Source organism: Manacus candei, unplaced genomic scaffold (genome assembly GCF_025592945.1).
Source record: "Manacus candei isolate 608988 ecotype Guabito, Panama unplaced genomic scaffold, ASM2559294v1 h1tg000033l, whole genome shotgun sequence".
In the NCBI taxonomy this organism is placed as follows: Eukaryota; Metazoa; Chordata; class Aves; order Passeriformes; family Pipridae; genus Manacus; species Manacus candei.
The window spans coordinates 1,143,683-1,157,034 of record NW_026138081.1 but is presented as its reverse complement, the minus strand read 5'-3'; the positions used below and the strand labels follow the sequence as shown (position 1 = coordinate 1,157,034).

Below are 13,352 nucleotides of genomic sequence, written 5' to 3'. Positions count from 1 at the left end.
CCCGCGGCCCCTCCGGGGCGGTGCGAAGAGGGCGGTGCGAGCGGCCATCCCACGCCGCCCGGCTCTGCGCAGCCGCCCCGGCGGGCGGGCGCTGTGTGGCTCACGGGCGGGCGGGCGGTCCGCCGTGCCCCGGCGGGAGCGGCGCTGGGTGGTGCGGTGCGCTAGAGTAGTGGGGTCCGAGGCGGCGTCGGTCGCCGACCGCCTCATGCCTGAGGACGTGCCCGCTTTGGTGCCCCGCAAGCCGCTCCTACAAGCCGCTGTGGCGCCGGCGAGGGCAGAAGGAGCTGGCGGGGTGGCGGTGGTGCGGCCCCGGCGGCGGGCAGAGGGGGCCGAGGTCCGCTGGGGTGGTGCCCCCTTCGCGGGGCTTCTCGTGTGGGGGAGCGCCCTTGCGGGGTACGAGCTGTATTACGGCTTGGAACTACAATTTTCGAGGTCCTTTCCAAAAGTCACGTTGCAAGGACTGTTTCTTGCTATTTAAGGGAAAAATAAGTGCTGTAGTAGCGGGACTGCAGATATGAATAGGGCCTACAGCCTTCCACATAAACACAGTGAAGGATCCCGCTAAATTTTAGGAGAAAACCGTCCAAGTTTGTGTGTGGATTTACTTCAAAGTTTGTTAGGGCTCAAACTTAAGCAAGGAATATTGAATATCATTTAACTGCTAGTAAATATGTTGCAAGTTTCTATGCTGGGCATTTTTAATAACTATTACAACTTCAAAGATGATAGGTATGTACTTCTGTAAAGACCAGAGGTTACAGAAGAGAGCTGACCATGCATGTGACTGAGAAATATAAATACTCCCTTTGATTTCTGTTTAATTGCATTCATGAACTATATACAGGCTACTGGAGTCCTAACCTTGAGGTTTCAGGTACTTAAAAATATGGATTAAGAGCTGATTTTTTATTATTATTTTTAAATTTTAGATTTTGTTCACTTGCTTTCTCTTTTGCAAGCTTTAGTATCACATTTTGAGTATTTTTCTGCATCTTAGCCAGAAACTTTGCAAAGTTTCTTGCAAGAGTATAAGACCTGGAACTTCAAGGAAGAGTGAGTATCACAGGTATATCAGCAGGGTCAGTCATTTAGGAATATTTGTACGACTGGTTTCTTATTGATTGAGAATGTCTAAAGAACCTCTTATCACTTGATCCTCCCTGAATTTTAGTGAGTTTGGTTTGGAAGTAGAAGCCTTCCTGGGAACAGCTGTTTCTGGTAATATAGTCTAAATATAAATGTTTGAATCTCATCAGTTACCTCAGAGTATAAGAAAATATAGTGAAGCTGAACCAAATTAGAGATTCTGTTCCTCCCTCCAAGACCAAAAAATAATATGTGAAATTGAAAAAAGAGCATTCTTTTAATGAGCATTGTTATTTAACGTAAAGATATTTTGTTTTCTTTAGCTCTATCAAAGAGTAGAGTAGGGGATAGGTGTGTTTGGGAGGGAAGAGGGTGTTCCTTTCAATTTGTTATCCACTTTAAAGGCCCATAAAGATATAATTTTCTTGAAACAAAGAAAAGGTAATTTTTCCCTATCTTTCCAAACATGATAATTATGGTTTTTTCTTTCAAAATAGATTTAAAAGAAAATAATTAAATGGTCTTTCACTACCCCTTCTACTGCTCCTTTAGAAACAATCCATAGTGCTTCTTTAAAAAAACCCCCACAAAACAGCAAACAAAATTTTTCTGTCTTCGTTGAGGGATAATTTCCAGTAAAAGTGTTTTTAAAAACTTTAATGTTTCTATCTATAACTACTGTCTTTGTTCATTTCACTTATTCACTACTACATGTTCTTGATTTTTATTTTTTTTAATAAATCAAGCGACACATCAGTCTACAACGCACAGAAGTGAAACAGGTTAGAACTGCAGTATGAAGCTATCAGTCTATGGACCAAACTACAAACATCTGATATATGTATTATGTATATATTGGATATATTTTGTAGTGTCTCCTACTGCATCAAGGTTTTGTAGATTTCAAAAATATTTTTAAAAAAAAGCAAATAACCTTCTAACATGAAGGTTCACTGAAATAGAGAGGAACTAATATCATGCTGTTGTAAGGAGGTAACACCCCTCAGATGTGAACTGCTGCAGAGTAGCATTTTGCATGTTGCAATGGAAAATATAGCTGAGAAGTTCTATATGCAAAGTATAAGCCACTCTTTACCTAAATTAATTAATACAGAACTATTCCAATGAAACATTCCAAAAATCCAGTGAGAGAAAAATGAGATATTCCTAGCAGAAAGAGTCCATTAAATACTTCTTTCCAGCAATCAAACTTCCTTTCCAGTTTTACTATATCAAACAAACATCAGACCGTGTGTAATTAAGCTGTGGACATCTATACAGTAAGATGTAGATGGTGGAAGTTTGCATAAATTCAGTAAGCAACTGGATGAAATATCTAAGAAGAATAAAAGGCATGAAAAACTTAAATTTATATTTGGCTCAGGGAGACTGAGAGCTGCAAATGGTTGCATTCTGGGGGAACATTCTCAGGAAGTAGTTACTGTATGCTTGCTTTGGTTTTAGATGCTTTCCATGGTATCTGCCTGAGGCAGCTGCTCTTGATTTTTGCCTTGAGGTTGGTTTCCAGTCCCTCTATTATATAAACAAAGTTTCCTTCCAAGAAGGACAGTAGACTAAAGAGAAAACACTATGGGAAAATCAAACAATTGGGAATGACAAATGAGGGGGGGAAAAACCAAGAAGACGTGTAACCTATTGGAGGAAAATAAAGACAGGGAGACAGAGCGAAACACCTGGCAGAGGACTTCAGTAATGACCATCCTTCCTTGTAGGTAGTCTTGGGCACAGTTGGTGTAGGATAGTAGGTAATGGACTCTAGGCCCATTGCTTTTTTGTTTTGTTTTAGTTGGTAGTGTATGATATTAGTATGTGTCTTCTGTTACTTTAAGATGATTGCATAGTGTGATTTACAGCCAAGTTTAGAGTTAAAATACCATTAATTCTCCACAGAGCTTAAAACCACTGTGTTTTGAGAATATGTAATTATAGTGTGATATTATGAGGAATCAATTCATGCACAAAGTGTGAATTTTTATCTGATTTTTATGACGTTACGTACCAATATCTTTTTCCTTTATCACCCATTTCTTCATAGGCAAAATCTCTTATCCATGTTCCTTTCTGGAACAAAATTAATGCAAAGACTGCTAGAACACATATATATTTTCCAACCTATTGATCGTTGATGCTAGTGTTGGGAACTACGCTAAAACTAGAATCTCATCTGCAACTGATTGGAGTGCTAGTTACAATTCTCTAATGCTTTTAATATTCCCACTTCATTCAGCTTGGTGCACATGCTTCTATAAATATTTTTCATCTGTTTTCATCTATTTTGTGTGAGAGTTTTTGTTGTGAAATTAAGTTCTTCTTATTTGACATTTTGGTATTGAAAGAAAAACTTGAGCATGCTTCCACTTAAATTGGTAGCGACTGTATGTGTAATGGGTCTAATAAACACCTCCACAGGATACAGTTGTTACCTCATAAACAAGGAGAACCCTCAATTGATGATCTAATTTATATCCATAAGTTTTAATGTACTTTCTGAAAGTGATTGTATTGTGAAACAAACCATGATATCTTCAGTATGTAGTAAACAAACAAAAAAGAAGCAGTTGGTCTATGCATCACTGTTAAAACATTAACTGTTTTGCCAATTCACAAGATGATAAGTCACCTTAAGATATTTTTCCCTAAAATACCACAATGTGAAGAACATGACAGCAACAGAATGATTATTCATAGCAGAATAACAATTAAAAAAGGAGGTAATTGTTTTCCTTCTGTGTCTTCATATTTGTTTTTCATAATTACAGAAGTCGTTGAAGCAAATTAACCTAGTTTTGTATACTATTATTATGCCAGATATGTTTCTTTAAAATACGTATTTGCTTGTTGAAGTGCTTAAAAAAAGAAAGAAAGATCATTGCTACAGTATATTGAGACTATTGCTCTATACACATGGAGCCTGACCTAGGGTCAATAGAAAGTCTATCACTTTTAATGGACTTGGGCCACTTTTATGGTTCTAAGCTGCATGTTTATATATTTTCTCTAGCAAGATGTAAAAGATTTTTTAAAATTATGAGTTATTTAAAAATCAATTTCTATAACTGACATGGCAACATGCCCGAAGTGTTCTTACTCTTACCCTGCCACCTGACTCCACTTTAGTTCGACACGATGAAATTTTTGGAATTTGGATTTGCCTATTTAAGCTCTCAGTAGGCAGATACAGAAACCTCTATGGAAATACCTCTCTGGTTTCAAATTCAATTATTTAAAGTTAATTTGCCTTCTTTTGTCTACCTGTATTAAAATATCATTAACTATCACATACTGCTTTTTCCCCAAGGGATTTCAGCTTTATTCAGTGTATGGAAAAAAACCTGTAGTCATGTGATGAATTAAATATTTTTCTGAAGGACTTCTACTTTATTTGTTGCAGTTTGCTATATGTACTGGGTGAACGAAGCAGGAACTATGGAAAGAAAATTTAAGTGTAAAGATAATTGGACTGCTGCCCCGTGAATATGGATTCTCTCCTTCTATGGACTTTTTTTGTGAGCTTAGAAATCATTTGATGGAATTTTCTTTCCATGTAGCTTTTTTTTGACACAACATGCATGTTACTCTGTTCCAGCCATCTAATTTAATTACATTGGTGCCATTAGCTGTTGGCTAAAGAGATCATCCCAATCTGCTCTGGCCAGTTTCAGAGCTGTGAACTTGAAGGACTGCTACTGCTGATTGTGTGCATACGTGGTCAGACAGATCAGCTGACCCGCTGAAAACTTAACATGCAAAAAAACCACTTAAAATATTGTTTTGCAGCCAAATCAACTTGTGCAGCTAAAACAACTTGTGAATCCAACTCACTGAAGGGCCTTGAAAGTATAAGTGCCAGCTCATGGGAGGAAATAGGGATGCATAGCCAGAGAGAGCAAGGCTACCTCTTTCTGTTGACGGTAGCAGAGGCTTGAGGGATTAACCTCACGAATTAGACATCTAAATTAGGTGACAGTCATTAAGCAATATGATTATCCTGCATATATTCTGCTAAGTATTTACATTTGAGAGCATCATTGCACTAAATGCTAAGCACTATAAATGGAACTGAATTTAATGGAAGTTGAACCTTGAATATACAGAATGCAGTACTCTGAAAAATCAGTTCCTGGGTGTATTACATGGGAGAACCCAAATCGGTGAACAGTTTTGGCCTAAATGTTTCAAACTTAATTTCTCTCATATACATGTATATGAATTAAAAAAATAAATATACATATGCACATACACAGAAGTATACACAAATATACATGACAGAGGAGAAGATGTTTTAAAAATACATAAACTAGTATGTATTCTCTTGCTTGTGCTTATGCAATAAGATGCTATGGTAATGCTCAGTGTGTATGACATGGACAGTAGGGAGCAAAGCATAAGTGAGGCTAAATTTTGAATTTAAGTGTTAAAAATAAGTAATGGAGAGGTGCACTATTTTCTGTGTAAGTAAGGCAAAGGAGGGAAAAAATAGAAATTAGGAACTGTTTTGTAATATTGATAAAGAAAAGGACTGGAGCAAGGTTGTACATTCAAAATACATAGTATAATGTCCAAGTTTCTCAGTGTTTGGCATAGTAACAGTAATGGTGCAATGTATAAATATATCAAAACAAAATTAAATTGTAATACAACTAATGAAATAACAAGTACATTTACTGTTTACATTTACATTTTCATTTTTTCGATTTTTTTTTTTTTTGCTATTTAGCAAAGTTTTATAACTTTGTAGTGTATTTCCCAAGCATTGTTATGAGACAGCAAGGCTCTGCTGAATTGCCTCTTATTTTTATTAACTTGTCAGAAACATAATACCTCAGAGTAACTAGGTAGCTTGTCTGTATCTCTTCTTACAGCCAGAAGTATTTCAAATAGAACGGTAAATACAAGGCTAAAACTAGCTCCAGTGTTGTGCTTTATTGCTTTCTAACAAATGTCTGAAAGAGAAACAAATTCTGCCTAAGAATGAATTGCGAAAGAGGTAACGGATTCCTATAAACTCCCTGATCTGTTGATTTATCTAGTGCCCGACAAGTAGCATAGAAACTTAAATTTGTAGATTTGTGTGCTTTGTGGCAGTTCGGGTCTCTTTTCTGTTTACTTCCCTTTGCTCCCACACGAAGAGAAGAAAACAGCAAAGGTTTGCTTATGTAGCTTTCTGAGACTCACCAATACTGTTTTGACTTCAATAAGAGCCATGTATTATTAGCAAACCTGAAAATTAGGACTTTATTATGTGTAGTGTGGAACTCTTAAGCATATAGTCATTTTTGGAGAACTTGGGAGCAGATAAGCTTTGAGGACCTACAGAGAAGTAGATTAAGAGTCATTTTTTTCTTTCTCCCTAGTAGTGAAATTTCTATTGTCACCTTGTGGAATTATATTGAATAGCTGAGGTTTCTTCTGTTGTTTTTCTTCTAAAATGCTTAATGCTTTATTGCCCAAGTATTCTCACCTCTCATTACATATCAAATGTTTTCACCATTAAAGAACTGGAATATTCTTTGAATGACTGTTACCACAGAATCATAGAAATGTCGAATGCAGCCAACCTCGAGATCGTGTAGTCAACCCGATCAGATACATGATACTATCAAATAACTACACTGTCTCGTACTGAAATACTTCTAATTTTTTATTGTAGATTTCCCTAATGAGATTTTCATAGTCTCCATTGGTAATATGTTTAGTATTTTACTCCACTTGAACTTGGAAAGTTTGTTCCTAATATTTAATTTCAAGCCTATGGATTGCAAATGAAAACACCTTTTTCTTTATACTTTGAAGAAATGGGTAAATGAAAAATCACTGGCTTTTTTACCTGTTTCAGGATTATTGTAATGCTGATCCACTTCTCCCATTTTTCTTTGGTAGTGTATGCAAGCCCAGTTCTTTCAGTCCTTTCTTGTAAGTCATTTTTCTGAAAGGGCTGTCATTTTTTTGCTCTCTATACTTTGCAACATCTTTCTTAAAAATCCAGTGCAAACACTACTTCAGCTGAGGCATTCATTTTGCTGAGTAGAATAAAAATTCTTATATTGTCTAAGCAAGATACCTGTGTGCCATTTCTCAGATGAACTACTAAAACAAATGAATCACATTGTGAGTTTTTATTCTGCCTTTGTACACTCCTCAGTCTGTTATGCTACTTCATAGAAGCAGCATCAGAAAAGGAAAGCAAAGTATGTACACATAGTAGGGGATTCAGTGTGAAAAATACAAGAAAATAGGAATCCAGAATTCTAATTGGTGAACACTGTACTATAGATATTAGGTTTTTTTTTTCATGGAACATTTTAATAACATTACGGTTTCTTGAGTCTTCCATTTGTTCTGATACCCATTTATTCTTTCTAACGCATGTAAAACATATTTGACGTTTATAATAATGGAATTATTAGGCATGTTACTGACATCAAGGTTTAAGGGACTGGGTGACATAGGGAATTTATGTTCCGCTTTAATCCATTTATCAGCCTCCTCTGGGAACAGATTTTAAATCTAACTCAAGCCATACCAATTTGGAGGGAAAAACCCCTGCTTAATCCAACAGCCTGGAAAACATGTAAATGTATGAAATTATTGTCTAGGCTTCCCCTTACCTCTCTCTTTTTTAGGAAGGAAAATATTACTTGTTTATATGATGACATTCTGTTTGGAATCACATGGCTACTTGTTCAGATCTGTTGTTTTCCAGTTCAAGAATTAAGAGAGAAGATGATACAGATGAATTATTTGAAACACTAAATAATTGAAATATAAATATAAAAGTATATCATTCCATAGAGTAGTAAGTAGTAGCCATTAATTACTTCTTTGCACATCAAAGCAATTTTAATTTCAATGGGGTGTTGGGGGGGGTTGTGTATTTGGTTTTTTTTGGTTTGGTTTGGGGGTTTTTTTGTTTTAATTTTGTTACGGAGGAAAGCTTTTGAGTGTATTTTCATTATACATATGTGCAACTCAAATGAGTAGTTTCAACAATATCTGAAGAGACAATGTAGGTTGCCTAAACTTAGGCAGTCCTGAACTAGGTCACCTGCTCCCCTATAATAAAACTAATTTATTCTTTCTGTTCTATAAACTAAATGAAGCTTCCCCTTGGTTAATAATGAGGCATATAGGACCAGCTTCTAAAGTACTCTTGTGAGAATCAAAAATTGTTTAATGGGAGCCAGAGTGTGTAAGCAAGATCAGAACTGGCATGTTGTATGACTCATACTGATGTAGTCAGTTATCTTTATAATGCAAGGAATGGTAAGAGAAAAATTATGGTGTTGATATTTGACATTCAGTCACATACCTGGAGAAATTCAGCTTGGGAACCATGTAGTGTACATGTTCATTCAGAATCATTGGCTTCATACTGAGATGCCAATCTTAGGGTTTAAGATGAAAAATACACTCCTATTAGTCAAATATTTATGAAGAACCCAATGTGTTTAAACCTTGTTGACCTTTACATATATATCATCTCTTGGTTATCCTTACTGTTGCTTTGTTCTGGAAAAAGTAAAACAAGAGGTTAAGTAGTCCCTAAGGGTAAGTTAAAATGTAGACTACTGCCATGTTGCATGGCTGTCTTTCAAGACAAGTTGATGATACTGCTCAAAGCAATAAAAGACCTTGCTAGATGATGCCATTTAAGAAAAAAGTATTTTTGAGAATGAGTTTACTTTTTCCTTATTTAGTGTTCTAAGATTGTAAACACTATATTTGATAGTATTTGTGTTAGATGTGTAAAACATAACTCCTGCTTTTCTCTTTAAGTATTCAAAATTAGTTTAAAATCTAATCTAATTTGCTGATAAATTTAAATGTTCATTGTAATTTGAGGCCAGAAGGAAAGCCACCATGATCATTTAGTCTGATTTCCTGAATAATAGATATTTTAGGCATATCTGCATATGATTCAAAACCTGTAATTGAATTAGAGAGCATCTTTTTAAAACAATATGGTACCCAAAAATATAATTAAATCTCGATTTAAAATCATCCAGAAATACAGACTGTTACTAAGTTCTTTGTGGTTAATTACTTTTGCTGTCAATTGTAAGTTTGAACTTGATTAGATATATTTTTTTCACTTAGTTTTGCTGTAGCTTGTTTTCATGATTTTGTTGGGTTGTATGGTAAATATATCAAAGTCAGTGTTGCTGCTCAAGTCACCTCTAAAACTGTTCTTTGAGAAGTTAAACAGATGAAGTTCATTAAAGTTCTAAACCCTACATGTGTTGCTGATGTTCTTCAAAGGCCTTCTTTAAACATTTTCTCTTGTAACCAGGCTAAATCTACATAGAGAGGTTGTACATCTTTCCAGAAAGCATAATGAGGAACTTTGACTACTGTAGAATAGAAAATAGTACCAGTTGGAAATAGATATTGAATAGAATATTCATGAAAGATTTATTCTATGAGATTATAGGAATAAATACATTAATATTATAGCATGAAATTGTCATTTACATATAGATGTATGTTACAAAGCTCTCTGGATTTTTAGTAAAAATAAAAGGGACCAGCCTCAACAAGGTACCAACAAATACCCATTATATCATTAAGCAAACTAGAATTTTATCCAAGTTAGATGTCTAGTTATTGCTTGCCATTTATATTCCTTTAAAACTGTTTTTAAAAATTGAAAAAATATTTGAAATTTTAAATAATAATAAGTTTCTCTTATAATGAGTTTACCACAATGCTGCTTAAAGCATTTTGTCTTAGTTCTCTCTTTAATCATATGCTGACAGTATTGTCCCGTGTAATTACCAGATGCTTTTTGGCAAAAGGAGGAAGTTAATGAAACAGGAGAAAGAGAATAAAATTAAGCCTGTCGGAAGAAGAATATCAGAAAGAACCTGAGACAAGTATCCCAGGCAGCATGTGGTGTCTGTGAAGCTACACAAGACAGCTGAAGGGGATGGGAATGTAGAGTGATCTGTTCCATTTCTCTAGAGCTGTTTAGTAAAGGTAACTTACAAGATAAAAGTGATAATGCTCTACTTGTTTTACCTTGCGACATGGATCACAGGAAAAGGAGTGTTAATTGTCAGGAGGTCACCTGTGTCTTGTCTTTTCTTGTTTCTTAGTGACCAGTACAAGCAGAGATTAAATGGAGTTTATCCATGGACGTTAACCATTATGAATATATTGTGGTGAATTTTACTGTGAATATTTACTTGTGCTTAGGTGTCTTTTAAACAACTGTTGTATTCATTCATGTGCTAAGAAAGAATATTTAAGCCGTCTCACTATATGAGTTTGAAGTTAATCCAACTGGAAACAAATTTGCTTTTTTAACATTTTTTTGAACTTTTGTAGAGGTTGGAATCTAGTGGTCCAGCTGATGAGTCCTATGCTATCTTTGGATTCCTAAAAGTACTTTAAAATAATTTTATTTCTCATGAAATTCAACAAGAGGAAATGCAAAGTCCTACCTCTTGGGAGGAATAACCTCAGGCACCAGTGCATGCTGAAGTCCAGCAGTCTTGAACACAGCTTTGTTGGAGTCCTGTTGGAGTACTGACCATAAGCCAGTAATGCACCCTCATGGTAAAAATGGCCAATGGTATCTTAGGCTGCGTTAGGAGGAGCACTGTCAGCAGGTGGGTGACTTTTCCTTTCTACTCAGATTTACTGATGAGGCCGCACCTGGAGTACTTTTTGTAGTTCTGGGCTCCTCTGTACAAAAATGATGTGGGCTTATTGGGGCAAGTCCAGAGCAGGGCTGTAGATGAGTAAGGGACTTTATAAAGGAGTATCTTTATATGAGAAGAGGCTGAGAGACCTGGGACTCTTCAGCCTAGAGAAGAGACAGCTCAAGGGGGGGAATCTACCATGTGTTTAAATACCTGATGGGAGAGGATGAACAAGAGGAAGACAGACTGTTCTCAATAGTGCCCTCTGACAAGACAAGGGGCAATGGCCACAAATTAAAACATAAAATTCCATCAGAACGTGAAAAAACCAGATTTTTACTCTGAGCATGATCAAAAATTGGAATGTGTTGCCCATAGAGGTTGTGAAATTTCCCTCTGTGCAGTTATTAAAAAGCTGACCAGACACAATTCTGGACAGCTAGCTTGAGGTGACCTGTCTCGAGCAGGAAGAAGTTACATCTCATGAAATTCTAAACAGTTCTGGTACTCTGAAATTTGAGTGAGAGAAGGTTTTAGTCAAAATCAAGTAAGGGCATTTTTTTTAAACTGACTTACAACTAATAGGACAGTATTTTTCATCTAAATCTTTATCATTTGTGTAAGCACCAAAGGCTCCATTTTAATTCTCCTGACGGTGTGAGTTTCAGAATCTGTTTTTCATGGATACACTCTTGAGTGGATATGTTATTTAGTAATTTATGTCAGGCAGATTATTTGGCTGTATACAACGATGTTCAACTGTAAAAGAGCTTTCAGAATAACTTAAATTTTTGAATTGTGTTCTTTCATCACATATTTTGTAACTTTGAGACTCATTACTGTGTAGTCTGCGAGTTATGGCTAATCAGTGATACGAATGCAGGAACAAGTTAATGAACCCTTTATTATTTAGACATCCTTCATAAATATATGGAGGCAAAAATAAGATGTGTCTCTTTTTTTCTGTGCTGAGAAAACTGGAAATACAATTGCTTAAGTAGGAAAATGTAGGTTTAATAGCAGTTAGGCTGTGAGGACTTGCCAGGGAAGTTGTGCTTGCATTCTGGTAGAGCATATGATTAGAAGAGTAGCCGGAGAGTATCTCATGTGTAGGGGCATCTCAGCTGACCTTAATATTTTGTCCGCACTGGAAACTTCCACAGAAATACAGTGGTGATACAGAACCCTTCTCTGTATCCTGTGGACACTTTGCACCAGTTGGAAGGATTAATTTCTTTCTACCTTGAAAGTAATTATTATGTATTCACCAATGTACTTAAAGCAGTGATTTGCACACTGCCTGCAGAAAATAAATAAATAATAATGGAGGAAAAGAGAGCCTTCAGTGTTTGATATATATCCTAATAAAGTCTTTTTCAGCCTTTAAGCAACTGAAGTTTTGATTTGAGCTGTGAGTAGTACTGTATATGGTCAGCATATAATTGCAACTGATGATTCCCAGAACTAGTCTTTTTACCCTTTTTTTTCCAGTTATTAGAGATGTCAGAGAAAGATGTATATACTGTCAGTGGATAGAATGCTTGCCTTTCTTGTAAAAATATTGCATAGCCTCTATATCTGACTGCCCTTATCTTTAAACTGGTTTTAAGTATTATATTTTTCTTCCAGTGGTGATGTTTGGTGTACCACCTAGGCCTAATTTCTGATGATCACAACTGATTAATTTCTCATGAGTCTTTGAATTACCACGTCTAAGTAAAATTCAGCGTTTGCATTACTAGGAATTTTTAAACTAAGTAATTTTTAGAAAAAAGTCGAATTGTAGGAAAACTTCTGTGTAATAAGCTGAATTCAACTTTCTTATCTATACAGAGTGATATAAATGGATGTGAGCTGCTCTTTCTGTGCCTTGAGTTGGTCAATGTGAGTCCAGCTTGGGTCTAGATTGCTCTGTCATTATGAAGGTATGTTTATTGATGGGCTATTTTGCTTTGCAGGGCTTATTCAGCAATGTGGCTTCCCCTGACTACCTCAAGATGTGGATTTGTGATTTCTCTAGCCATCCACGTAGACAGAAATGTGAGTTAGTCATTGAATGGGAATGGAGTTTATATAGCTTTGGTCAAAAATAATTGGAAAGCAACATCTCAAAGATTTTGGGTGAAATTTGATTTTGTAAGCTGCAACTGAAAATGTAAATAGATTAAGAATTTCATTATGCAGTCCTCAGAAGAGGAAAGTTTCCAGTGAAGATAATAGTAAGTATTTGTGGCAAAGGTTAAAATTCATGGAATGACTATTTGTAAAATTCATGGTTCATTTTTAAATGCTAGGGCTTCAGCATTTTTCTTCACTGTTTCAGAGTGCTCATTTGGGGAACTGGAAAACTGTTCCCTATTTCTAGCAACAAAAAAAGGGGAGATATGGGAACAAGTTTCTTCAGCGCTCGTATTTGCCGTACTTATGTGCACTTATTTACAAGTTTAAGTGTTCTTGGGCAGTATCCTCATGGTTACCACTAGCTCTTATCTGTCACCATTACCATATATAGTAATCTTTACTGATAAACTTAGCCCCTAATCAATAATTTCTCAGACTAGGCAAGTAAAACATAATATAGTCCTTCAAATGAGAGTTATG

At 35.9% G+C, this 13,352-nt stretch overlaps 1 long non-coding RNA gene across 1 annotated transcript; it reads left to right on the top strand.

Annotated features, from left to right (window-relative positions):
* The first annotated feature begins 10,018 nt into the window (after nt 1-10,018).
* Nucleotides 10,019-12,784, top strand: LOC127472913 (uncharacterized). Its single transcript, XR_007905208.1, has 3 exons — nt 10,019-10,083; nt 10,203-10,280; nt 12,710-12,784. It is a non-coding gene; the product is annotated as an uncharacterized LOC127472913 (long non-coding RNA).
* Nucleotides 12,785-13,352: the final 568 nt, after the last annotated feature.